Genomic DNA, 25,755 nt, shown 5'->3' on the forward strand with positions numbered 1-25,755 from the left:
AACACTCTGCTCCCTGTCCACACCATTTGGCATTTTATCTACCATTTGCTGGAGTGATACTCTTGGCTGCGAACATTTATAGACAGCAGAAAGCGAGGTCACGTAATGAGGACAGGGCAGGTTGCAGAGGAGGGTAAATGAGATCAGATACAAGGGGCAGGATTCATAGCCTGTTAGAGAACCACTAAATATATTTATATCTCCCTGACCTACCAGGTGCCAGTCTGCCCCAGTCGACGGCCCCTTGATCTGCGCGACCAAGCAGATCCAAGAGGATAAACCTCCCTACGTGGACGAAGCAGATGACGTGACACACGAGCAGATTTGTTCAGCGGTGTCCTCAGCCACAAGCTGGTCACCCCCAATCTACACCGCCTACTTACATTACTGCCGCGTGGAGAAATATGTTCTGATGCAACCAAATGCAAGAGGATGCCTCTGGGAACAACGCATGCAAATTACAGCTACTTACAATGGGAGAGATTACCTCAGAAAGCTCCAGCTCCACTGAGGACTGCAGATGCTTTCCATGGAATAAGTGAATATTCATCCAAGCAGGGACAGGAACCAGGTTTTCTCTGGCTATTTGCATCTGCTCCCTCTTTTACTCCCCATTTTGTCCCTCCTTAACTCCCTCTTTTATGCCCATTTGCATGATTCCTTATGAAAAAAAAACAACATGCCTGACTTTAACAGGAGTGTAGCACAGCTCTGCATTTTCAGAGATTTTCTAGGGGATATTGGGATGTTTTAGGCAGGAAAAACAACTGTGTCTACTTCAGCAACTTTGTGAACCACTTGTAGACAGAGAACATCAACATGTCCCCTCCCAGGAGAGCTGTGGGGCTGCGGGCAGGTGTGCCTGCTGGGGCAGGTTATCTGTAGGTTTGGGCTCAATGCCAGTGCTCAACCCTACAAATGCATGAAATAACTCGTGGTTGGCCGAGCAGGATGCATGGGTGACAGCAACACCCCATGGGGCTGCTGCAGAGCCACCACGTGCAAGCAACTAACCTTCTCCCACCGCCCGCTCCCTCCCAGCCTGTGCCCCAACCCTCAGTGTCCAGCCGGGGGAGACACCAGGGTGCTTTCAACTGGAGGCCACCCAAATATCTGAGCGCTGGGAAAACTAACAGCTGAGCTCGGTTTGTTGGAGAGATGCTCAGGAGATCACAAGACGTCTAGACATCTTAAACATGGAAATATCCTAGGTTGCAGGGGACTTCCCAGGCCTTTGACAAAGACGTGGTGAGATTCAATGCCTGGAAGTTCAGGTCAGATAAATCCCAAAATACAGTGCAATTTCCCAGCAGGGAGGGAACCCGAACACTGGAGGACCTTGCAAGGGTGTGGGCCCTCATCATTTGACATCTTTAGCATAGCAGGAGATAACTTCTGAGCAGCTAGGCTTTATTCCAGCTCCTGGGAGAAAGCCCAAGCCCCAGGGTTAGAGGGAGTGGGACTGGATGGCGCAGGGCATACCTCCGGCCCGGGAACCCATGCGTGCCCCTGCTCGCTTCCTCCTTCCTCGAGCCATGACAAGAACAGGAAATTCTGTGTTATCTGCTGCTAAGCCTCGAAGCTTCTCACTGAGCCGATAGCTGTAGTCAAATCTCATCCTCCAAGACCTCAGCTGGTCGCCTGCAGACATAAGGAAGGAATTCATTTATTTATTTTCCTCCTCCAGGCTCATTTGGCCAGACAGATGTTGCTTGCTATTTCTTTTTCTCACCTTCCTCTGAATCATCCAAGATGAGCTGTGGCTGGAGGCACCACGTTGGAGGCGCAGCGCAGCCTTTGCAGAACTGGGGAGCGGGGCCACTGGTTTTGCTCTATCATGAACCCTTTTGGGTTCAGTCTGTGTCATCTCAGCTGGTCAGTTACCCAGACAGCACCTGCTCTAACGAGGGTCATAAACACAGAGCTTCAATAACTCTGCTGTGCAGAGTTCTCTACCTCCACAGCAGACACTCTGGGCTCTCAACCGGTATCACCATTCAGAGCCTTACAAGACTGCCTAAATGAACATATGTAAGAGTTTAAATTCAATCTCCCCCTTGCCCTGTCCCCTGAAAAACTCTTTGATGACTAAGCCCATTAGGGGAGGAGCAAATCTCCTCGAAATGTCACAGCTGATCTCCACTGACCTTATCAAAGTGCAGGATCAATACACTGACCCATCAGAGTTGGAAACCTTAAGCAAAAGCCGAAGAGAAGCAATTAAAGCAGAATTTCAAGAATGGAAGTGGGGGTGTCGAAATATCCCATTACGCCTCTGGAAACTGAAAAACAAATGAGCCAAAAGTAACCACGATGCTTAGAATTATCATATACATAATTAGTATTTGATAAAGCAGGAAATACAACATAACATCCATTCATCATGCTGACAGCTGCAAAACCATATTGCAAAGCTCTTAAGTGTTAGTGGTGTGTGTATGCACCTTCAGCACTGCAGGTACGAGTCCAAATTGCCAGCTCAGGAGCTAATGTGCCACAGGCTCCATGGGATCCTAGCAGCAAATCCCAGGGAACGGTTCTGTGATGCATGGCAGCAGCGTAAGGAGGTGACTGTGTGCTCTTAACTACCAGGATCTGAAGGATGGAGAGGCATCAATAAAAGTCCAGGGGCAGCTGACAGCTTCCAGTGAGCCTGTGACTTCAGGCACCCTAGAAAATCAAACCAATATTCCTGATATTTGGAACTTAACCACCTACACCATCACATTACTGCAACCGTCTCTACTGTGGCTTTGAACCCCAGGCCATTTGCAACCATTTCAAACGACTCCTTGTCCCATCCTGGGAGATGGCAAGGCAATTTAAAAACTGCTTTGGAGGAAGAGTATGGGCAGGGGACAAGGAATGGCCCTGAGTGCCCAAACAGATGCAGCCAAAGGGCTTGTGGTAAGAAAAGTGACAACTCCTCAGCCCCTACAAACCATAAAGCAGCACCTCCACCACCCGATACCTGGTCCCCATCAGATGGTAAAGTATTTTCATATAAACTTATTGTTAACCTTTCTGCAAAGAGGGCTATTAGCAAGGCAGGTGGCCTGGGGTGCAAAAAGAAGCTATGGTTCTATGGGGAAGAGTTGAAAGGAGCACATGATAGAGAAAACACGAAATGAAAACAAAGAGAAGGGGATTAAAATGTAAATAACTTTTAGGAATGGTGGCTTTCTCTGGAGCAACTCACTCTACAAGGGCTTTGCCCAAAAGAAAAAGATATTTTTTCTTCCCTTCAGAGATATTTTTAAGATTTACCTTCCCTCACAAGGGTGAACACGAGCCATTTGCAAGCAACTCAGCGACAAAACAGGAAGAAATCAACTTCTGCCTCGCCTGACAAAAATAGCCAAGTGCCTGATGGCGAAACCACACACCCATCATTGCTCTGCCTGGCTGGAACGGAGCTGTGCCTGAGCCTCCCGCTGCGCTCGCTGATCGCCAGATTGTTAACTTGGGATAGGTCCCTGTCCATCTGTCGAGTCAGAATTATTCCACTTGAAAAACACTGAAAATTCCCTGGAGTACAGCAACTGTCCCAATTCCCACGTGAGCTGTCTCACCGTCAGCCACAAGCTGCTCGGAGGAACGGGAAGGGCTCTGGTCCCAGCCCTTCCTCCTTCCCTCCCTTTTTATTTGCAGATAAAACCGCCACCTCTACTTTCAACAACATTCTTGTCTGGCCAGCCCTTCATAAATTCACCTCATTAACCCGACGTAAGGCAGGATCCTCAGCTTTCTGGCTGCTGACCTTTTTCCGGGACAGAAAGAGCACTGTGAACATTCTCTTTTGGAGGGAATCAAAAAAAGCAATCAAAGAAAGTCTCTGCTGTCCTGGGAAATTTTCTGTGCACTGGGAGTCTCATCAAACCAGGGGAAAGAAAGCAATAGCAAATTTAACAGTGCCATCCATAGCAGACACAGATGGCTGCAGTTCCTAAATAAGCATTACATTAGTACAAAGGAGAGAGAAAAAAAATTAAAGGGAGAAAGAAAAAATATAACAGCTGTATCTTAAGCCTGGGGGCTGATGCTAAATCTATGTTTGTAGATGCTCTCAGCACTGGCAATAAAAGTCAAGTTGCTCCTGCGTTAAAGGGGCACTGCCGAGTGCTTTACGTACAGCCCTCCTTCATTCGGTGAGCATCCCTCAGCTGCCCCACAGCCTGGGACCCGTGCAGGAATGGGAGGACGTGGGGGCAAAGGGAGAAAGCAGTGGGAAAAGCATTAATATTTAAAGCAGCATTTTGCACCACTCTGAATGGGGTGCTGTGATTAAAAAAAATCAATAGCCTGCAATGGCTTTCACTACACTGACAGAAAGATCATTTGCCCTCTCGTCACTGCTGTCAAGCTAAGACCGCGGCTAAAACAACTTCCCCAGTGCATGTCCTGTCGTTCTGCTCAGCAGGCAAAATGGAGGCGGATGAACTGGGGATCTCGACTAGAAATCCTGACTCCTCCGAAGCAGGGGATGCCACCGGTGCCCCAGGAGCTCAGGCGAGCATGGTGAGGTTCAGACAAAGCTCTGTTCTCAGCCCAGGGCTGTTGGGAGATTTTTCTCCATGATCTGGAAGGCAAAACATGAGCTTGCTGCCAGCAAAGATCACAGTTGACACAAATATTGGAGGAGCAGTAAATGATGACACGAGCGAGCTGGTTACAGTAGGCAGGCTGTGTTGGCAGATACACGGGCTGACTACAAATGGCCTTTCAAATATCCACATGCCAGGCTGGACCTGAGAAATAAAAACACAAACAAGTGCACTTACAAGGCATGCCACAGGCAACAGGCAGGTCGGGGAGAGCTGCTGGGTGCAAAGGGGTGACCCAGTTCCTGAAGGCCAGTGTACAAGGACGTGGTGGGCAAGGAGCCCCCTCCAATGCCCCAGGCCCGGACTACCTGGTCTCCGTGCTGCTGCACGTGTCCGAGCCACAGGGAATTCAGGCAAGTGCTTAAGAAAAGGGTTTTCCCAGCTGAGCATCTTTGTCCTCACGCAGCACCTGGGCAGCTCCCTAGCGATGCTCCAGCTCTTCGTGACTGGAGGCCACCTAAATAACTGAGAGGACCAGAACATCGAGCTCAAATGACACACGGATTGGCCTTCAGGGGAAGATGTTTCTTGTCATCTCGCACGTCGGTTGTTTCTCTCCTCTGCTTTCCAAAAGCAAGCAGTCAGCTTTCATTCCTGCTATTGTTCCCATTAGTCGATGACAAAGTGCAAAATTTCTCATCTCTGCCGCGTCAAAGCTGTGCTATCTTTCACCTCCTTCCCCTGAATTCCTTCCATCCGTTACTGAGATGGGTTCACACTGAGCCAGGGGAAGAAAGCCTGCAAAATCCAAGCACAGGGAAGAGACAGAACCTGCATTCCTGGAGGCACTGGAGTGTCTGCGAGCCAGGAGAGTACACCAGACAGCTCAAAGCCACACACATGCTTGGGCCTGGGCAACATTTTTTTATCCCATTCATTTCTTTTTTATCACACTGCATTATAACATTCACATTCTCTAAGATACTTGGGTGCTTCAGCAAGCCCTCGTTCACCTCCTTGACTACACCATTGCTCATGAATGTGTTTGGTGGGTTTTTTTGCTATCATCTTTCCTCTTTTTCTATGAAGTAGCTTTGCTGGTTAATTATCACCTTTGGGATGCCTCGTAGAGCACAAGCTTTGAGGCTGAGGAGTTGAAAGGATGACATCACACAAGCAGGCCAGGTTTGGCTGCTACTGCCAGAGCTGCCTGGGGATTTCCCGTCCGGAGCGTGCTGAGTTCTGGCAAAGGAAATGGTTCACCTGGACACGTCGGTATCAACACGCTCGTGATTCCAGACAAAAATCTGACCCAGGTGTTTTGATAACATCAAAACATTATGTTTCATTATTTTGAGGGCATGGAATAGTTTGATTTTCATTTTAAAACAAGTTTGCACTTGGAAGCTTTTTTTATATTCCAATTGCTTTTAAATGCCAAAAAAATCGACTCAAAATATGTAAACAATTTTTAAATGGTTTCACAGGGACATTTCAGAACAAAAAATACATTTAAATTAAACTCTGCAATTTTGCCATGAAATGGAAAATATGCTCCTTGCTCAGCTCCAGACATTAACATAGCACCTCGATGGGATTGAGTATGATTGAGGGAACCCACCCAGGCGCGACAGAGCCCTGGGCTTGTGTGGGCTGTGAGAGGGGACGTGAAAATGCAGGCTGAGCTGGGAGAGCAAAGAGGCAGAAGGACCAGCCGAGAGCAGCGCTGTCAGCCAGGGGAATGTGAATTTGTGACGCCAGGTAGGGTGTCTGCACGTAGGCCAGCTTTCAGAGCTCAGGGATGTGAATGGAAGAACCGCCAGAGAAGGAAATTTCAGAGCATGCATTTCAAGGGCATTCCACTGTAATATTTTTAATCCCATCAATTAGCTAAAAAAACAAAGAAGAAGAAAAAAAAAAAAAAAAAGGAAGAAAAACACACATTTTCTTTCCCTCCATCCAAAGCAGACTTCCCATTGTGTCAGTGCAGAGTGGCACCGAGGAGCTCTTGGTGGCATCATGGTCTGCAAGCATCATCTTCATCAGCCCAAGCTGCTCTGAACTCTGATGGTCACCAGAGAAAGTGCATCAGTGCCTAGTGGATGGCTGGGATAAAAGGCATAGCCATGCTCTAAAGCACATTAATTGCTTATTAATTACCCCATTAATCACGGTGACACCTTTGTCTGCATTCCCAGAGGCACACTTGCAGTTAGCTGGGACTGTCACATTGCTTTGTGTAAACGGAGTGAGCTTTGCTCCCCTGCTCCAGACTCTCCTGGGTAAAGGGTAAAAAGAAAACAAAACAGAACAAAATAATTAACAGTAATAACAACAAATAGAAATCAACCCATGTGTTACAGAGTATCCCAAGAGCAGCAGGGCAGGTCCTGGTACAGCGCAGGCAGTAGGAAACATACCCTTCAGTGGCAATGGGCAGGGCAAGAAAATGCACGGCACAGAGGAACTGTATTGCAGCGATGTTCTGAAGTCCTCAAAGCTTGGGATTTAGGCAGCAGTTTGCAAATCCAACATCAGATCAGGCTGACCAGCAACGAACGGAGCAACCAGGATGCTGAGGAGACTCACCCAGGCTACATCCTCAGCAAGGGCAGCTCGCGGCGTCCTACCAAGACACGAGCAGGTCTGGCAGGAGAGGCCCTGCACAGCCAGAGCCAAGCAGAGCAGCTCGAGGAAAAAGACAGGGCTCAGGCATTGCTGCAAACGCCGCTCACCCTGGGCTGACAGCAGTGGAAAAGCCTCCTCTAAGGCCAGCCGGGCTGCCGGCTCATGGAGCACATCCAGGGCTTTGCTGCAGCTTCTTCCCACAGGCAACTGCAAGTTACCATTAAATCACAGAAAGCTGTAAACCAATCACCAGGGAAAATTTCTGTTCCATCACCGGTGCTTTTTCTTTATTTTATTATTTATAGCACACTCTGATTTCCAGCAACTTTTTTTATTATAAAAAAAAATTATTTTCTTTGTCTGAAAATTGATATAAAAAGAAATCCATCTCTCAGCCGTCATTTCTCTTAATGATGTTTACATCAGCAGATGGGGAAAAAATCACTTTTTAAACAGAATTTATTACCCGCTGACCCAAAGCTTTACCATACATCACTGTGGTTTCAGAAAGTTAGTTTCCACAGCAACATGATGTAACTCTCCAGCGTGTCTGCGAGCTGCCAGTGTTAACTCTTCCAGCCCTACTCCTGTGCTGCATCTTTTGTAAGAGGGTATCTTGGCCTTGTCGGCAGTCACTGGAAGAACTCAGAGTTGGTTAGAAGGGAAAGCTCAGGCACAGGAACGCTGTGCAGGTAGGGCCACATGAATTCCCTCATTTGGTGAGATACCAAGTCAGCTGCAAGCAAGTGTGAATGCCTGCAGGTGTCCCGAGCAGAGGGAGCAGCACTGGGCACAACCAGGATCCGCTGGGCACCAGCAGCACTGAAGGAAGGAGAAGGATGCCTGGAGATGCTGGCACAGGGTGCTGAAAGCGAGCACCATCATCTGCCCCACCAGCAGGAACCCAAGCCTCGTATCAGGTCCTCATCCGTCCCATCTGCTCCAGTGCTAAGCCAAGGCTGCTGAGGAAATCAGGAAGGGAAAAGCGATACAGGCATGGGGGCACTTCAGATGCAGCAAGAAGACCCTGGGGACTTCAAGTTAGATGGCCAAGTGGGCACAGCTTCACTTTAGACTTCAGAAATGGATGGTGAATTCCTCTGGGACTGAGGAACTAGGGTTTGTCTCTGGTCCCGTGTTTCCCTTCTTCACTGTGAAACTGCAGCTTGGTGTCGAAATTCCCAGAGACCAGACACGCTGGCTATCTGTCCACACGTACCCAAGCATCTCCTGAGGTCTGCCAGACAGCAGAGACCAGCAGGCCAAAGAGGATGAGCCCCAGGCAATACGCACCACCACCTAGTGGAAGGGATGGGCTCGGGCAGCACAAGGCGCCCCTCAGGTCTCTACTCTAAGATCCTCCAAGATCCATCCTTTGGTCCCACAGAAATGTCCAGGCTCCAGCCACAGGTGGCTTTAGCAAAAAGCTGGCTACTTAGCAATCAAGGCCAAGCTCCAATAGAGACAGTTGCACCTATCACTGCACTTATTGATTGCCGGGATGTTGATAAACAATTGATTTTTTTTTTCTGCAAATGTCACCTGGAAGAAGTTTTATACCTCTCTCTACAGGGAGCAAGCAATTGCAAGAGCCTAACAAACACACAAAGCACACTCCCTTCCGCTAGGACAGATAACTCCTGGCAGCAACAGTAGAGTAGCAGGAATAAGTTGCTTCTACTGGGATTTCAGTCCACTGTGGTGGGAGATGGGAAAAGCATTTACTCCAGTGTTCTGGCTCAGACACCAGAAAGTTACTTGCACACCTTGTAAAAGGAATTGAACATCTACAGGCCCTTGGTGTGAGCCAGGCTCAGAGCAGCACTGCCCCAACTGATGGGAGACGCTCGTCACATTTCGACGCATGCCTGTGGTGGACCACATGCTGCAGGGACGAATGCTGCAGGGGCTGTGGGAGGTGGCAATGCACGGAGACAAAGGGTGCAAGGCAGAGAGCAGCCCCTCATGAGCCATGTTCTAATGCTGGACACGAAGCTGTTGAGAAGAAAAAAACCACCAATGTCAAAATGAAGAGAGGACAATGCAGGCGGGATGTTTCTCCATGCATTAGCGGCCAAGGCAGCACAATTACAAATGAACGACTCAAACCAATTAGGCAATTAACCAAGGAGACAATCCCAAGGATGCCGACAAGGGTAACGTAAGCATCAGCATTCTCATGAGACAGCTGGGGAGAGGGAAAGGTTTGTGTTTTGCAGCTCTGGAGGGAGTTTACCAGCCCGGGCAGAGGCAGGTGCCCTCTCAGCACAGGCTCTGGCCACATGCCCTGAGGGCATCCCTCTTGCTTGGCTCCTCTGCCAGGCCAGGTTATGCCATGTTAGGGTTTGCATGAGCTGTTCCCCTTGGGAGCAGCATTTTCTCTGCACTAAACGTTACCAAAGGAGAGAGATCCATTACGTTTCTGCAGATGCAGCACTTCTGCAAAGAGGCGAGTACGGCAGCGTGCCACTTGGATGCTCTTTGGAGGACCACACAAAAATAAATAATAAACAAAAAAAGAGACCGTGCATTACTGTGAGCCCGTCTTACCTCTTCAGCCTCATTTCTGAGGGAAACACTTGCGCTGCACAGGAGTGTGGTGGTGTGCATCCCTGGTAACTTTTGAAGCGATTGGCTTATTTCAACCAAGATTGAATAGAGAGGTGACAGCATCAGGGATAATTATGTCCTTACAGATTTGGGAAAAACAGATGTTTAAAGAGAAGACAAACAAAATGCAAGTTACCTGGTTCTAAGAATACCTCAAAACTGATACTATAAATCATGTTAAAAACAGAGGGCTGTTTATATATCACCCTACCTTGAGAAAATTTTAATTAGCATTCACAAGAGGCACCAAAACCCTGCAGATGCACAGATATGCCGGAAACCAGACCTCGCCAGCCCTGATGTCCCCAGGAACCCTCAAGACCTTTGCTGGGTGAGTCTAAGGAACAGAAACACACCGATCTGTGTGCTGCACAGTCTGGTGCTCACACAGCCTCTGCCGTGGTCTCCAAAGGTGACAGCAGTTCCTCCGTAGCCCACCTTCTCTGCTTCTTACACCAGGAGAAAGCTCCCACAAGAGGGGACGATGCTCAGCCCCACAGAAGCACAACCACAACCAGACTGGCCGAGCAGCTCTGGGGAGGAAAGCTTGCCCCTTCTGTTCACTGCACAACCTTGTTTTAACAGTGAGCATCCAGCCACAGAGACTGAGGTCCCAGTGCTGTTGAGCCCGAGAAGGTCTAAACCCACATCTCCACATCACAGGCACTTCTCAGGCTTCCCAAAGCACAGAGCTCGCCCACACTCTCTTGGCCCTCTTGTCTTCCTCAGTACTACTGATAAAGGGCAGTCCCTGTCCTCTGTCTGAATAAAAGGATTTCTGGCACTTGGAACTGTTCTGCAAAAAAAGAGAGTCTGCCCCCAGAAGTACATTCCAATTGTTATATCAAATGTGTACTCATCAGTGCAATAATTAATTAGCAAATACGTCACGGCTTTGGGAAAGCTGACTCAGGAGGTTGTGACCATATGCAGCCAAAAACAATTACTCTGACTGAATCTGCCCTAAAAACGATTCAAGGTTCCTTTTCTGCATTTTATACAGCAGCCCATGCACAAGTTAGAGTCTCCAGTAAAGCTATTCTGTGCTAACCAGCGTGGTTCTGCCAAAAAAAATACCAGTCACATTTTCAGAGATATGAGCGGCACACCGATAGGGTTAGTATCATTATCAAAGATCAGACACAAGATTAGTATCATTATCAAAATCAGCCTACCAATGCCATTTCCTCCACTTATCTTAAAATCCTCGAGTCTATCAGAGGATGTTGACCTTTATATCAAAAAATGTCGAGCAGCCTATTTATCAGAAAGCTCCGAATTAGATGACCTGGAAGAAGAAAGCTTTTGCCGAAGCAAATCCCGCCCCTCCAGCAGGGAGGTGGTCTACGAGCTGCAAAATGCGCAGACAGGTTGGAGCCCGCGTCTCGGAAAGCCAGCTTCAGGCTCGCACAAAATAGTCTGCTTGATTGAAGGAGATGTACTAATCGATCGGGCAGCGCAGTCATGAGGTGTTGTACAATTCCTGCCGAGGACTGAGAGATCCATCCATCATCACAGCTGGCTGCGCCAGGCGGGAGCGGCGCGTGCGGGGCTTTAATTCCTCACCCTCTTGAACAGCACCAGCCCACAGCATGGACCAGGCTCATGGCTGGATTTGGGCAGGTGTCCCCACATCAGGCACAGTCCTTTCCTACAGCTTTCCATGTCTGCTGCCTGGGCCACACGAAAGCTCATCTCTCCGTTTCAATTGTGAGACATTGAGAAATGAACCTGGGAACACCTGCACATCCCACAACTCCTCCATTTCCAGCATTCCTGAGGTCCTCACCATCTATCCGTGCCATCGCAGTGCTGGGGGTCACCCTATATCCTGCCATCACTGCTCCACACCACGGGCTGACAGCAGGCTGCTCCTTCACAGCCCTTCCTCCAGATACGCTCACCAGCAGGATCTGTCATTGAACCCAGTCCCAAAAGTCCTGCACTACTCATGCGAAACTCCCACTGAAGTCAAAAGGAACATAAAATAAAACCAGCTGCTCTTTGCTGTCACAGCCTAAGTGCATTAATGTCTTTTTATCTGCGTGGGGGCAGCACGGCCGACCTCCGTTTCCATGCAATCGGTGTTAATAAAATCTCCCTCTGCAAAAGCGACAGGGGAAGATACACTTCAATTGGCATATTTTATCTGAATTGAAATTTGAGTGCGAGTCTCATGTTCGTAAAAACCTCTGTTAATAACTCTCATGTGTGACCCTCCTCTGAGACCAGCTTTTGGGCTGATTATTGCCAAAGAAAATGCTTAGGAAACATCTATATACAGCAGCTCCCAGCTTTGGCTTACAATCAGGAAGTCATCTTTGAAATGTTTTTTTTCAGTCAGTTTAGGTTATTTTCACAGCAAAATTAAAAGCAATCAGCCAGCATCCCCAGACAGCCTTTGCTGCATGCAGACAGCTTTGTGGAGATAGGCACTCAGCTGTCCCCAGAAAACAGCAGCAACTTCTGGCACGTGTTGTGCAAACACTGCTCCACGGAAATAACCCCCTTCAGAAATCTTACCTCCCTCTTTAAACCGCACACGGTGCCAGGGTAGTTGTGAACTCTTTGAAGGACCACATTATGGACATATCTTCCAGGTCGCATCCTTCCTCTTCTTCATTTCTGGCACAGTCACTGAGCACACAGACACCAAAAACACACTTAGAAGAAGTTTAGGGGATTTACCAGCACATGTAGAAGCTCAGCCGTGCTCTAGCCAGCTGCTCACACTCCCATCCTGGAAGGGTTGAGCCATCCCAAATCTCAAGAAGTCTCCAAACACCAACAAGAGAGAGAAATGAAGGTGAGCATACAGGGCAAAATCCAAGCAAAGATCTTAAAGAAAAAATACAGCTTTGAGGGACGTGAGGCACACTAGCCCACAAGCTGGGCAGCGGCTTGCAAGCACCCGAGTTTTCATACCAAGAAACAGGCTCTAAAATTCTGTAGAGGCAAAATTACGCAGTCACTCCTTCACCTACCTGCCAGTTATAGCCGCTCAGGCTTTCCGAGCCTGGCATCACACAAAAAGGGTTGCACTGATCGAAACAGGAACAACTTCACTCAGAACCACTGGAGGTGTGGGAATCCTGCATCAGATACCTCCACAGCCTGCAGGGATGTAATTCATGTCTCCCCTGCTCTCCCCCCCTGTGAAGCTCCCAGGAAAACACCCTGTTTCGCAGCTACCAACCAGTCTCAGCAGGCTGATAGCTGTCTGCTCTTTTGCTCAAAGCCAAACCTCTGCACAGAAGCAAATTCAGGATTCCCAGGGCAGAAGAGTAGGTGAGAGGAGGCACAGTTCTGCAAGAGAGCCTAGTGCTTGAAGCTGGAAAAGACCGAGGTGGGTCTCTGGGTTATTTGTGGTGCTTATTGCAGAGAGCACCATAAGCAAGCACGCCCGGCAGTGCAGGCAGCAGGGACAAGGCAGCTCCCTGCCCTGATCATTTTAACATTTTCAGGAGAAGAGGAAGAGCAGGGGAAGGAGACGACAACCCAGCAGCACTGCAGCAGAGGTGGCCTGCACAGGAGGCACAAAAAGCACAGTGAAGGAGAAGTGAGGAGCCTGTCCAGAAGGCTCAGTTTCACAAGACGCATCCCCCAGGCAAACTAACAAATATCCATGAATTCCACCAGGAGAATGACCCCACACAAGGGACAAAAACTGCCTGGAGACAAACCGTTACAACCAGTGGTACATGGGACACGGAACTTGGCCCAAACCAGGTCAGTTTAGGTAAGAGTCACATCCTTGGAGCTGAGAGCCAGGAGGGGAAAGGCAGCAATGGGGAGGGGAAGCAGGGGGATACCTGGGAGGGTATCAACCTCTCTTGGATGCCATGGACATGGAGCCCTGATGGTCCAAAGACCTAGGCAAGACGTGCTCTCAGCAACAACTCCTCGAGTTTCCCCAGCTACATCTACTGCCCAACCTTCCCTTCCCCTACCCACAGACTTGCTTCATCCTGCTTACATTTTCCTCGGTGCTCTCGAAACGATGCTCAGACATTGCTTTCTTCAGATGCATGCTATTTCTGCCTTTTCCCTACAAATCCCTTGTTGTGTTCTAGACTGATATTAACCATTTTTACCAGAAGCTCCTTTTCTGAGCAAGCTGCTGTTAAGAGCAACTGTGTCTGTCTACAGCAAATGAAAAGAAATGATGAATGCACTTCATCAGTCAAGGCAGAAGAAGTGAGAGCAACACAAAGAGGTGGTAAACAGGCAAGGCATCCACAGACTATTTCAAAAGTAAATCAAGTTACGGAAACAATTAAAGGAAATAGAGAATTTGTCTGCAATTACTAGTTATATTGCTTCTCCCATTTGTACAGTATGCTATGCAGTATCAAGATGAAGAAGTAACCTGCATTTTTAAAGTGTCAACATTTAACTGTAAAAGCAGATCTTTTTCCAGTTGGGAGAACAGGTGTAAATCTCCCTCTCTTCTCTGCAGCTCCACCGAGAGGGAACTTGGCTGTAACTTGAACACTACATCCAAAGCTGGGGCAGAACTGAGGCTGCAGAGGTGGAAACAGGGCCAGCACCTCCCCAGCAGGCCCTGACAGCCTTTCTGGAGGCTCTGACCAGTGAGCAGACAGACACATCCCTTCAGCCCTCGCTGCTCGGCAGGTGGCAAACCACCATGAAAAGCAGTAAAGCAATTGATGATTTTTTTTTTCTTGCATTTTTCAGAGGTTCAGGCCGTGGCGGGTGAACCCCACTCTTCCCAATCTATGTTAAAGCAATGACAATAATGATTTTTTGGTCTACACCATTCCAGCTCAATGCATGAACCATAGTACTGCCGCCTCGGTATTGAAAAAGGCTGAAATATCGATGGGCAGCATCTAATTGATTGTGGAAGGCTGGTGAATACAGACAGAGAAAGAAGGAGGCAATTCACCTCAGTTTTACAATTAATCTAACTAATAAGCCTCAATTAATTTATTATTATCTCTCAATAGGTGCAAAAGAGAGGTGTGACTGCTACAGATCACAACGTGGCCCAGCAGCGCTGACAGCTTTAGGGTGACAGCCTGCTCCATCACCCCATCCCAGGCAGTCCCTGCATTTCCTCACTTCTCCTAACCCCTGTCACCCATGCCCAAACAAATCCGGCCCATGGGGCATGAATTTCGCATTTCATCTTTCTTTGACTGCAGCCAGGATGAAAGCAGGAGCTTTCCTTTGCATACACATTAAAAGAAACACGTCAGGTTACTGTAGGGAAGGGCATAGTGCTGCTGTTCTGCAAGAGCAGGGGAGACATTTGATAGTTTTCCCTCCCCAAAGTTAGACAAAATTTCAGCAATTCCTAAAATTTGCCAAAACAAGAAAACAAAAAGACTCCAGGAAAGACTCAGATCCAAAGATAACGGTGGCTCAGTCTGAAACAGGGCAAACTTCAGCTCATCTGGAAGTCTCACGGAGCAATTGGAACTTTAATTTAAAAGAGAATATTTCAAGCATCCCAGATTTGCTTTCTTTTTCTTTTTAATCAAATGAGAATATTAATTTTTTAAAATACTCCCTGCGAAAAAAGGTTTCAGTGCAAAGCTTCCAAAATGAAAAATTCTTTTGCAGGCTTCATCTAAAGAGACAAAGGCTTTGCATTTTTTAGTTCAAATGGATTGCATCTGTCTTCTTTCCTGATAAAAGAGAATGGTGCTTCTGGACAAATCCTGAGCTGGCCTGGGGGCAGACTATAACCTATGCAGCTCCAGCCAGCAGCGAGGAAATGGAGTGAGGAAGCTGTGCAGCACTCACCTGCTTGCTTAACCAGTGCAGACTGATGTAACGGAGTTTCCCCCAAAGTGAGGTTCAGAACAGAATCAAGAATAAAAGGTTTTTAATCCTAATTAGCATGATGAAGGTCATTTCAGAGCCCAACATGACTAGTGTGCATTTTGGCAAATCCATGTGGAGCCATAGGAGTGGTAGTTTGGGATTATCAGACTGCTTTCCTCTGGGTACAGGTAGGGCAGCAGAGCGCAGTGGAGATGAGCTCACCCTGAAGAGGACAGTCCGCGCCAAGGAACCGAGCATCTCAATTACAGTTCCCCCAAATCAGTTCTGGCAGAAGCTCTCTAGTGTTGCATTTGCTCCTAGCTGCAGGCTTCGGTTCATTTAAAGCAAACAATTTGACTCAACTCAAAACAAAGCTCTTCAATTTGGATTTGCCCCAGTTGGATTTTTTTTTTTTAATTTATTTTTTCAAGTGTAAGATAGAAATCAAGAATTACATAAGTTACTATGCCCGTGTAACTAGCACTAGGGCAGAAAATTTCCATCCAGTTCTGGAACCAAATTGAGAGCAGGTCCTGCACACAGCATTCACTTACAAGAAACAAACAATTTTTCCTCCGAGTTATCAGGAAGCACTAATGAAAAATCCTTTTATGAATAAAAACAGGCTGCTAACTTCCAGCAAAAATCCCAGCGTTAAAAGGGTTCATTAATACAGGCAAGATTTGCCTGACCAGACAAGAGCAGCGGTGCCCTACCAATGCAGAACGATGTCTCTGGAAGTGCTTAATTCCATATGCTTCAGAGGACAGAAGAGAAAAAAATAATTAAAAGGTTCTTAATGCATCTGGCCAATTAAATAAAGCTGTAAATGGTGAGGAAATAATTCCTTCCTGACCCCTGCAGCAATCAGCTGCTGACCTGAAGCATGAGAATTGATTAGCCTTATCTTACTGTAGCATGTATAACTACAAATGTTATTATTGGCCATAAAATCAGCCAACCCTTTATGGAACCCATTGGTAGCATTTGGCTTCGTGACCTCCCAAACTATGAATTTTGTGGGCTAGAAGAAACGCCCAGTGGTGGATGAGGCTCCCCGAGAAGCTCCTGCCCTGCAAAACTGGGATTTGGGGGAGATGGCTTCCAGTGATTCCCTAGTCCAGCACTCAGAAATGCAGTGATGTGCAGGGTAAAAATGTTCACAGGAAGATCACATTCACAGCTCTGAGACAGTGTCATTCCTCACCTCCAATCAGCCACCCTTCATCTCCTCTCACTCCATTAACAGCACGGCCGTCAGCACAGGACTAAGTGAATGTCGTCATGTTTTTGCTGGGGTGCGATCCACCCTCATCTTCCTCACCCTTCCTCCCCACATAAATCCCATGCCCCCTGATGCCGGTGCTCTCTCAGCACCTGCTCTGGAGCAAAACACCATTTGCAAAAGGTGGAGCACCACCCTCCGAGCTGACCGGTGAGCAATCGTGGGCTCTCTCGCTACGCAGAGCAGTCTCTCCATCAGTCCTGCCTCTCTCTGCTCCCTCCCTCAGCCTTTTGTGGCTTTGGTCCCCAAGGGTGGTATCAGGGAGGGTACCAGAGCTGCAGCCAAAATTCATGTCTCTGATGAGTTTTTGTGCAGTTCAGTCTCTCGGGAACATCAGGGCCCAGATATCTCGTATGTCCCAGACAAGCCCGGAGGGGACAGGCGTTTGGAAAGGCACGGCTCAGTGTTCTCCGTGATGGAAATGAAAAATTCCCAAATTCCTTACGGGCGCAACACAGAAGGCCCCATCATACTTCCACCCTTACTGTAGCCACAGAACAACGAGACAACAGAGCATTAAGAGTGCTATTAAAACTGGTAATGCTCCGAGGACAAAAATTACATTTGCACTGCATCGAGAGGGGAGCCTGAAAGAGGAATGATCAGTGCTGGTCACTCCAGGGCAGCAGCAAAGCCCAGCCATTAAAGCCGAACAAAGTAAGATGAAATGCTGAAGAAATCCAGCTTGAGCCCAGCTCCATTAGCGGTACTGCCAGCACAGAAAGGGGATGCAACGTGGCCTGTGTGAGCAAGATGGTACAAAAGATCAATGTGCAAGTCTGATGCCTTTGAGGACCAACTAAGAGTTCAGTCTCCTGCAACTAGGAGTCGCAGTCTCCTGATGGAGGGGCCAAACCCATCCGGTTTGGGGCACAGCTTTAAAGAGCATCTTTAAGTGAGCAGTCAGAGATTACCCGGAGGGATCTGGAGATGCAGGCTGGAGGAGAAGTCAATTCCTATGGCACCAGGGATGTGTCCTCACCTCAGCCTGGCTATGAGTGATGCTGACAGCTTCTGGCATGACCAGCGCCTCTGTGACCTTGTGCCCAGCCCACAGAAGTGCACCAGTTGTGTACTCCTCCCCGTCCTTTTCTAGGTTGCTGCTTTTCTAGGGATGCTCCATGCCATAAACGACGTCCCCATACCCAGCCTTACACCCACACCTCAGAGAGCAGAGCCCTGCTCCGCACTGCACCGCCTGCGCGCCTTTCTGGAGGTACCTGTGCGCTCAACTTCACCCCTCCTGGTCAGGGGGCATTTTACATTAATTAATAATAAAATTAATAACAGGGGGACATTTACATTAATAACCTCAAAAAAAAAAAAAGTACAAAATAAAAAGAAACAGAGGAGACAGAAGAAAAAGGAAAGACAGAAGGGGAAGGGAGACAAAAGGGAGTGGGCAGCTGCACACTTCAGATCCAGACCTGCTTGAACTCAGCTCGCCTGGAAACTCATTTCTTTTGATGACAGCCCCAATTAGCGTGTGGCTGGCTGGCAACCCAGGCAGCAGGGAGCTGGTCTCTATGGAGAGCTGGAGAGGGAGGGAAGAATTCATTCACCTGTATGGCTGGCAAAAGCCTGATGTGCTTAAATCTCTCAGATAGCTGCCTGTGGTCATATTTAACGTTGCCACCTGACTAGAGCGGAGAAAGGTGGTGAGTACCTTGACTGGAGTCAGTGTGAATATGCAGCATCCCAGTGGGCTCCTGCTCGGGCTCCCTCCAGCTCAGAGAGAGGCACGTGCCACAAGCAGCTGTGAATTTGCAACAGAAGGCCACATGCTTTTATGTAGGAATGAGTTTAGATCCGGCAGGATTTTTCTGAGGACCTCCCCACGATGGCCACGGGTGAAGCATTCCCCCTGGAGGGAGTGGGCACAAGGGCTGGACAAGCTGATCCTTGCTCTTCCTCTTCACTTAATGAAGAGATGGAGAAGAAATGAGCTTTGCCATCCATTTTGACTATCAGAAGCCTGAAATTAAAATTAAAAAAAAAAAAAAAAAGGAAATTATATTTTTTCCGGGCAGGGACATCCCAACAGGGTGGTATTTTAAAGGCTCCTGGGCAATGGGAACCCTGCAAGCCATGTGGCAGGTTCCAGGAACAGAAAAGTGAAGATGAAGCGGAATACAGAGAGCCAACAGACAGCAGTGAAAAGAGAGTAGGCAAAATAAAGAGGTGAGAGGGGACAAGAACACAAGGTGCAGAGGGCTAACTGAGTCCATCGGAGGAATGTCTCCAGCTGCTCCCTGCCTTCCCCTGAGCTTTGCAGGAGCTTTACAGCTAAGTCCAACAACAAATACTCACTGTACCAAAGAGATTATCAGTGTTTAAACAAGCAAGGGGGAAGGAAGGCCAGAACACAGAAACAAACTGCATCCCCGGGGCTAAGCGGGGCGTTCCAGCTCCTGGGCACCAGGTTGCTGCACACTCCATGGCTCCATCACAGGAAAGGGCTCATGTGCCTGTGCCAGGCTCCTGCATTCCTGCTTGTTAGAGAGTCCTCTCAGCAGCACTCCCCTTGTACACACCAGACTGCAGCAAGGCCCGTTTTTAGCCAGAGGCGTGCTTCTTTTTGCGCACCCAGACCTTAACAAATGGGAGAGACACGCCATCGCCGTGCCCTTTTAAAGCACACTTCACACGGCTGGCAGGTACAGACTCACCGTGGGGCTGGCTTTTCGTATATCACCAAATTGCTGCTGAGATAGAACAATGTGGAAACAAGCTCACCTCGTGGCCCTGCCTGGAGGCCACCAGCCCAGCGCCTCCCTGTACCCAACCCCATCCCTGATCTTCCACTGCTGCTGGACAGCCCAGACCAAGGGCTCTCATCCCTCAAGTTCAGATGCCAGGACTAGGATGATGTAGCATAACGCAGTGCCTGATTAAATCTTCTTAATCACCTCCACGAGGTCTAGATTTCAGCTCATTTTAACTACGCATGGCTGCACTTATGAAAGCTTTAACTAATCGGTCACTCAGTTTGGGGTGAAAAGGAACAAAATTTTGGTTTGTGCACATATTATCAGATGAATGCTTTATAGATACGTTTGACTCACCTAAAAGATATCCTTAAATAAAGCAGTATACTCTCATCTTGAAAACCAGAAGATTCAGTAACGAGGTAGACCTGAAAAAAAAACACCAAGTCAGGAAAACAAATGAGATGCTATGGTCAGAGTTAAATAACATAAATAACCTTAACTCTGCCCTCCATTTTCAAGCAAAATCAAAACACCAGCCAAGCCTGAAAGTATGCTGAGATGCTTTCATGAAGCACAGAGGCTTTGAAAAGCAGCATATGGATAACAGCACCATTGAACAAAACATAATGAATCTCTCTTATTAACTCTCTGCCTGCAAAATCCATTGTACATAACACATGGCCAGGCTTGTGTTAGTCTCCCCTTGGCTTAAATACATCATCCCAATCAAGCAAAGGTCCAGAACATACAGTTAAGAACAGATTCAAATATTTCTGGAGTTTTCCAGCCGAGAAGCTTTTGGGATTCTGAGTTGCAAACTAAGTTATGAATATTACCCAGAGATTAAATAAATGTTTTACTTTATTCCTTAATAATACATGTATGCATCTTAAATTAAAAATAAATAAATAAATAAATAAAAGCACTTCTGTTGCATGATCAGGTAATACTGGATTGGATGAATGAGTTAATTTATGATTATTTACAGTTTTGTTTACGTTCCTACATCTCCTCATCCTCACTGATGCCTCATGAGTGCAGGCTGAGTGTCCAACAACATGACTGACATCTGTCTCATGTGCTGCCTTCCCTCACATCCTGCTGACCCAATCTCCTCTTGCCACCTCTCCCCCCAAACAGAGAAGGAAAAACGTGCATTGAAATGCTTTCTTTTAGTGGGATTTTGAGGTAGGGTATCATTCCTTTTCTTTCTTTCTTTCCTTCTAAACTGATACTTGACTTAAAAGGGGGCAAGGTATCACACTTATGTTCCAGGAAAAGCCAAAATGTAGCACTCTCATTCTTAACATACAATTTTTGCATGGTGCCACCTTGAGTTATTTTCTTCTTGTTCTTTCAGTAAATACCCTAAAGGGAATAAAAAACATCTAAGGCTGAACAAAAGGGCTCCAGACTAACACATAACAACCTGCTTTTTAGTGGAGTTTGGTGAACCCTTGAAAAAAGCCAATAGTCACTTGACTAAATGCTAGAATCCACTAAGCGGCTTTTTAATCTACTTGTGCTTGTTTCCAGGTAGGAAGGAGTGAATACAAACACAAGCACAAGAAAGCACTCTCAGGCATCGTTATATGACACTGTGAATCCTGTTTCTCGTGCGGGGTGCACAGTGCTGACCCAGTTCACTCTCACTGGTGGCTCAAGTCTGCTCAGACCACGTAGCAGCAGGTTTCATATCAGGTCAGCTCCTTCCCTTGGCCAACATACATCCTGCAGCATGAGATCTGGATAATCCAGCAAAGGCGAAACAACACATCAGCACCCGATCTGAATGAAATGCATGTGACTGGGTTAACCAGAAATTCCCTGACACCACAGCTCCCCAGACCAAATTCTCTTGGTTCATTACCCCTTCACGTTGTTGAATTCCCACCAGGTGAAGACAAGAAGTGGCACATGACCAAACTGGCCCATCTGAACTAAATTACCTGCTTTCGCATCAGGTGTCAGCTATTGAACCATTCCTAGGTGGTTCCTCACTGCAGACCCAGCTTGGTTTGCAGCAAGCACTCGTGTCTCCTGTTTCAGAAACCAACAAAGCTATAATAAGTGGTTCTGGGTGCAGATGAACTTGCAAAGCAGCACAGACACAACCCTGGCACTGCATCCAGCCACCTTGGTTTCCTCTCTACAGAGAAGCTGCCATGTGGCCACCATACAGCAACCAACTTTTTTTTTTTTTCATTAAAATTAATTGATTCTAAGCAGGAAGCACTTTTTAATTTCCTTTAGCATTAGAAGTAATGTTAGCCTCCATAAATGAAATGAAAGACACCTCCCAAAATGCATTTTCAAATGTTCCCTAAATAGCAAATGACATTCAAATTGGATGCAGCCAGAATTGTAATTGGAAGCTGCAGAGAGTCCTCTTTCAGGATTCATAATAATTGCAGTTCCACTGAAAAGGTTCATGTAATAAAAGCCTTTGCAAATAAGGGCCAGCTTCTCCAAAACATGCAGCTAATTCTGGTCACTGCAGCAACACACAGTGCCCATAAATTCCCTTTAAGCAGCCAGGTAGTTACATGGATAGTGTCACCACATAGCTACAGAAGTGCAAAGCAGAAGGAATACAGCTGGGAAAGGTTCACAGAAGGACAAGTGCAATGTAAGGTCTGGAACAGCTTCTATATAAGGAACAACCAAATGCGTTGGGATGTTTCAGCCTAGAAAAAAAAAAGATCAGGACAATTTAACAGAGGTCTACAAAATCCCAAGCTGACTGGAGGGGTGGGTGGGGATTGCCTGTTAATCATCCCATCCAACCCACAAACTAGGAGTATCAGAGGAAAGTAATCAGAAACAGGTTCACAGCAAGTGAAAGGAGATGGTTCATCGTATAACAGGCAGCAGATGCTTGTGAGATGCTGTGGGTGCAGAAAGTTTACAGGGGTTCGAGGCAAGACTGGGCCAGTGCTTGGAAGGGAGAGCCAGCAAGGGTTATTAGACAGAGGAGTCTTATCAGACACAGCAAATATCCTGAGCTGAAAATAATTAGAGCCCAAGAGAGTACTCAAGGGAAGTATCATAGCTGCTTGCCTCTTCTCACTGTTCTTCAGCAAAGCAATTATGGTCAGTGGGTTTCTGGAGAGTTAATTCTTTTATTATTTTCTATTTTTAAAGCAATCTGCCTTTGCTGGGTCCTCCATGTAGTGCCAGGCACCAACCTGACCCAGCTAACCCCCACAACTCTCCTGGAGAAGGGGAGAACTGTGCAAAAGAAAAAGACACAGAGAAGCCACCTGATGGCAGGGAACAAGAAATGAGAAAAAGGGAGGTAGACTGAGAGGCAAACAGATGAACGCAGTTGTATAGGTGGCTCTTATGACTCTAATCCAGGTCTAACTGACTTCAAACGAGAGGGAGGAGAGGGCTGAGCATTTGCAGTTGTGCTGTTGTAGCCGTGATGGTGCTAGAAGAGCAAGGTGAAGTTTACAGAGAAAGGGAACTTCTTCCAGTAAGTCACCTGCTCGGGCAGGGAAAGCAGTCAGCCTCCTGGACATACAAAAACCCTTGATCAAGTCAGCAAAAAAATCTGAAGTGGGCCTTGAGCATCCCAAAGCTCATCTCCCTCCCTGCCCCAACTCCACCACACTTGACCTAGTAACAGATGCTACCTCTCCCTCCCAGCCTCGACTCCCCAAGTCTCAGTAAGACAGATGATACCCAAATAGGAATCGATAATCAGGTGGAATAAGGAAAGATGCATCATGCAGCAAATGGATCCTGAAAAGGGCAAACTCTAGCGAGGACAAATGATTGAGAGGGGGAGTTTGCAGCGGAGCAGAGGAAGCCTCGCTGCTCAGCTTTTCAGGACTTCAGGAAGGAAAGATTTTGGAAGGAGATCTGTGTCCAGAAGACTGAAACACAGTTAGGAATCCAGATGCCTGCCAGAGTCCTCCTATCTCAGTTCTATGTGGTTCAGACAGGAGGGATGGATCCAGAAATAGAGGACAGAGGTCACAAGTTACGGAAACGGGGACATTTCCCAACAGTGGGACATGAGGCAGAGGCTTGGGCCAGACAGCTAGCCAGATGGCTCAAGGAGGGCTCAGAAAACAAAACAAACCTTTTCATACCAAAGTCACTGCTTTGCTCTCCCATAACAGCAGAACCTGGCCTCTTGCTTTCTGCAGTTTTTGCCTCTTTTCAGACCATAATGCTGTGACTGACCAGGCTGCCAGCACCCTAAGAAGCCCATTCCTTCAGTCCTCTACCTCTGTGTGGGGAAGGACAACAAATGCGTCTTTTCTAGCAGCTGCCACACAGCCTGCACCAAACACAGGGTGCCCGGAGAAATGTTACCTCTGAGAAAATTATTAAAACGGGGCTAATTTTGCAATTCACACCTGGGCTACAAATGTGAAAGAGTTTGCAATAATCTCTAATGAAATATTACATTGTTTAAAGAGTTCCCAGAGAAATTCACCCTTAATTGATTTTTGATCTGTGAAAAAACACCGCGGAGAGAGAGAGAGAAAAAAAAAAATATTAGTCATACTCCTGTTTTATCACTCCTGCAAGCGCTTTCCTTCCTTTGTTTCCTTTGTCCCCAGAGAATCAACATGACACCGAAGAAAGCAGCCTGGAAGACACTACAGAAGTAATAAATAACACTCGCACAGGAATCCTGTTTGAACAGCGCTGTACCCCGCACACCCTCCTAAATCATTCTGCAAAAGGTGAAGTGGTCTCCGAGGAGCACTCAAAAATTAGAAAACATGGGTTTGTAGCTAGCACTGTCCCGGGCAAGCTCTGTGGGTTCAGGTCTTCTCCATGCAGCCCGTCCTCTGCTAAGGAGGGAGGCCAGACCTCTGCCACTCGCTGGGTCGCAGGAGCCCCCGGCAGGACTTGAACCAGCCGCTGGGGTGGATGCGTGCTTCAGCTCCCTCGCAGAATGCCACAGGGGAGCTTATGCCAGGAGTGAATGACATACAGCAAAAGCCAAAAATATTGACCGCAAAAGGCTGACAGAAAATTCATTACAGCATTCGTTTTCAAATCGGGATGAGCCAGGGTTCGAGCAGCTGTTGAAGCTGAGGAAGCAGGTTGGTATTAACTGCCAAGTTAATTCACTGAAAATCACTTCCAAAAACCAGCAGCAAACTGTCACAAAGAAAATGACCGAAGAGTAAAATATAGTTAGAGGACACAACAGGAAATGCATCCACAAGCATCACTGGAGACAGAAAAAAAAAAAAAAAAAGAAAAAGAAAAAACACAAAAACACAAAACACTGGCTGATAGAGATGAGTGTAAAACACTAACCACTTAGTACAAGTTACCAAACATTAACAGCAGCCAGAGCACTTGTTATGGATGAACAAGGGTTAACAATAGAAAAGGGGAAAAAACAAACAGATTTTCTTAAGACCTGCTGTTTGGAGCCACATCATAGACTGATTTGCCCAAACAGACACTGTAACATCTTTCATGGTAAACGAGTTGTGATGGAGGCAACACCACATTTAAATCTAGGAGGTGGTGAAGTGGAAGTCCCTGAGCATGCTGAAAGTCTTCAACAGTAAAGCCTTTGATAAAAATCAAAGTATTTATAAAAAAAGAAAAGGAGAAGAAAAATCCTCCAGTACTATGGAAAATCCAAGAAGAGTCAAGCCAGTGAAAGAAAGGCAACCCAAGTGACTGCAGTAGAGGGTGAGGTGGTTTTTCACCCTGCAAGAATAGTTGGGACAACCAGGACTCTACAGTTCCACACAGATTTAAAATACCTTCAAAAATAAGGATGTCTGGAAGACACAAAGCATTTACAGCATTCACCAAGCACCAAACATGAGATTCACCATAAAGACCAACAAAGTAAGAGCATCTCCTAACCATGCAGCTGGAAAATCACGACCAAAGCCCTAGCTGCAGCGCTACCTCCGTTCTACACCCAAGCTCTGAGATTTTTCCCACTCTCTACTTAATGCAACAACCTGCAGCATCAAGCAGTACCTCTGCTAAGATGCTGAGCAACCTGGTTTTCAACTGGTATCTCACCCCTTTAGATTCAGAGGCTTTCATCTCTTTTGATGAACACTAAAGCTGTTCCTCCCCATGCAGCTATACCTCGAGCACTTTTGCTCTGAGTCTGTGCATCACCACCTCAGGCTCTCCCTATGTTTCCCCGCTACCTCTCAGCCCACTCACACCTCATCCACGT

General features: G+C 47.2%; 1 protein-coding gene across 1 annotated transcript in view; it reads right to left on the reverse strand.

Moving 5' to 3' along the window:
- LOC101794246 (uncharacterized) overlaps positions 1-25,755 on the reverse strand; it is a 155,260-nt gene that overhangs the window by 44,690 nt on the left and 84,815 nt on the right. The window contains exons 11-21 of the mRNA XM_038183620.2: positions 19,926-19,996; positions 18,527-18,835; positions 12,306-12,419; positions 6,705-6,822; positions 6,487-6,608; positions 4,913-5,342; positions 2,445-4,748; positions 2,148-2,282; positions 1,733-1,900; positions 1,483-1,641; positions 488-660 (exon numbers count right to left, since the gene is read on the reverse strand). The gene's annotated coding sequence lies outside the window, so the exon portion shown is untranslated. The remainder of the gene's footprint in view (positions 1-487; positions 661-1,482; positions 1,642-1,732; positions 1,901-2,147; positions 2,283-2,444; positions 4,749-4,912; positions 5,343-6,486; positions 6,609-6,704; positions 6,823-12,305; positions 12,420-18,526; positions 18,836-19,925; positions 19,997-25,755) is intronic.

The sequence above is a fragment of the Anas platyrhynchos genome, chromosome 9 (assembly GCF_047663525.1).
Source record: "Anas platyrhynchos isolate ZD024472 breed Pekin duck chromosome 9, IASCAAS_PekinDuck_T2T, whole genome shotgun sequence".
Lineage (NCBI taxonomy): Eukaryota > Metazoa > Chordata > Aves > Anseriformes > Anatidae > Anas > Anas platyrhynchos.